The 2,350-nt window shown below is 47.0% G+C and overlaps 1 long non-coding RNA gene across 1 annotated transcript; it reads right to left on the minus strand.

Annotated features, from left to right (window-relative positions):
- Nucleotides 1-499: 499 nt before the first annotated feature.
- LOC124651905 lies at nucleotides 500-1,681 on the minus strand. Its single transcript, XR_006987527.1, has 4 exons — nucleotides 1,585-1,681; nucleotides 1,430-1,487; nucleotides 862-924; nucleotides 500-580 (listed from the first exon to the last, which is right to left on the minus strand). It is a non-coding gene; the product is annotated as an uncharacterized LOC124651905 (long non-coding RNA).
- Nucleotides 1,682-2,350: the final 669 nt, after the last annotated feature.

A 2,350-nucleotide genomic window follows, 5' to 3' on the forward strand; every position in this document is an offset into this window, starting at 1 on the left:
TGGAAACAGTTACTTATAATTACTCATTTCATATTGGAAAGGAAGTTTTTTGTCAGATATGCCTGGACTAACTAATGGCATGTGTCAATGAATATGTGTTCTAAAAATCAGAGTAGAAGGGATGTGTTGAGATAGTTACCTAAGATAAAACAGTGAGGATCGATCTTCAAGAAAATATGTGCCTTCAGGAAAAGGAACAAACATGAGTTCCCCCCCATACAACAACTCAGTTCATCAAGATATCCTGTGAGCCACTGAGTATGATAGCTCAGCTTTTGTGTTGTTTGTTACTTGATAGAGGATTACAACACTTCACGAGTTCACGTGCACATACTTCCCGTACCAATACCCGCAAAACTCTCTGAAAAAATATCCTTCAAAGTTATCTTTTTGTGCAAGGTGTACTAATTATAAACATGCAGTCTTGCTAAGACGGAAGAAAAGAATGACCATTCATTATATAGAAAGGAAGCATACACATGTCTCTTGACATACCGATCTGAGCTCTAGTTTCTGCCATGGCGTGGCTGGCCCTCAAACCGTCAAGGTTTCTTGGGAATCCCAACTCCTCTTTGCAAACCTGCAACATGAAACGCTGCAATGAGAATAACCAAGGCGAGACGATAATACAATCAAAGAAATGGCTGACCGAACACAACTTAAATGGGTACATAGCTAGATTGGTTTTAGTCATAAGTAAATCACACAAGCATGGCATTTGGATGATTATTCTTGAAGTAGAATTTCTATCTGCAGTAGGAATTAAGAAATTTCAGAGACACCAGGCCATGAAAATGCATGAGCTTCTATGCTGTTATATAGTATAGGCAGTTAAGTTATGAGATGACATGTGAAACAAACCTTGGTGGCTCATACTATATAACAAGCAAAGGAATCTGGGTGATGAGCACCGACTCTCCCGACCTGTCCAATAAAATCCAATTCATAGTAAACAATAATTACAAGAATCTAAACAATTTGTATAATAGAAATAATCCTGAAAAATCATGAAGGCAAGTCAATGTTCATGGGAAGATTTGGGTTAAAACTCATAAATACGAGAGACTAACATGACATAAAGAAATTTTCATGTGATGTAAGTGAACGTAAATAGTAAGATCGCAACGGGCTCTTGTTTAGTTAAAAAGAAATACAACGGCCCGAAATATATGGCTATATAGTTTGAATGCCACTAAATGCATGGTATTGAATCTTATCTCAAATCTTTTCTGTCATATACCTAGGCACATAGCTGATGTACTCTATAGCTAAGAGATCGTTAACTGCAGCTAAATTTCAGAAGTAAAGAATTACTGAGTAAACAGTAGAGCTCATTGGATTTCTATCAAACACATTATAGGCATATATACAAAAAAAACGTGAAAGAGAGAGAGAGGATGAGAGAAATCAGAGCAAAAGAAAAGACAACCTTGGACTGACTCATGGATTCATGGTTGAGGGGACCTGCTTTACACCGTGAGAGGATCCTGAAGCAAAAAACGTGATCAGAACCGATGGGATCTAGTGGTGATTATACATAATAAGAGAGCTACAAATTAACGAAAAGGAGAAGTTAGAACATACCTTGTGGGAAGATTCGTGCTCGTTGAGGACAGCCTTGGTAGGCTCGCGTAAGAGGATGACGGAGAGGGACTTCTAGGAGGCGATCTTCCTGTTCATCTCTTCCTTCCACTCCAGATCCACCTTCTTCGCCTTGTTCCCCGGGTCATCTCCATCATGGCCTGCCAAGCCACGCTTCCAATCGAGCCGCCGCCGCCGTGGAGACCGGCCGCGCGTTGTCTGCACGCGGGCGGCCCCTGCCGGAGGTCGGCCTCCGTGGAAACGAGACTCCGGATCGGCACAAAGCATCTCCACCTCCGCCGCGCGCCGCCGCAGGCCGTCGGCGACCGCATTCTCCTTCTGCCCCGCGTACGTCTCCGCGCCCCGCCGGAACCTCGCCCACCGCCCGCCCCACGAACTCGCCGCGAACCGCGCGCCGACGCCGCGCCTCGCCGTGGCGGCCGCGTGGATCGCGTCGGCCCCGGCCGCGTCCGCCTCGGGGACCCCGCCGCCGTCGGGCAGCCACCGAGAGAGAGGGTGGAGGAACGGCGGCTGAAAAGAGGAGAGGGGGATTGGGGGAGGAGCAGCGACGAGATTGGATGCCGCCCGGGCCGGGATGGGCTTTTAGTGACCCATGGATAAAAAGTGGGTCCGTGGGAGGGCCTCGGCGCCTCGGACGAACGACCGGCCGAGATGGCGCCACGTCACCTCGATCGAACGGCCAAAAATTCAAACGCCTGTGAGAGCCCCATGGGGGTGCAGCAATCATACCGTGGGATGTTATGGTTGT

The sequence above is a fragment of the Lolium rigidum genome, chromosome 5, assembly GCF_022539505.1.
Source record: "Lolium rigidum isolate FL_2022 chromosome 5, APGP_CSIRO_Lrig_0.1, whole genome shotgun sequence".
NCBI classification, from domain to species: domain Eukaryota; kingdom Viridiplantae; phylum Streptophyta; class Magnoliopsida; order Poales; family Poaceae; genus Lolium; species Lolium rigidum.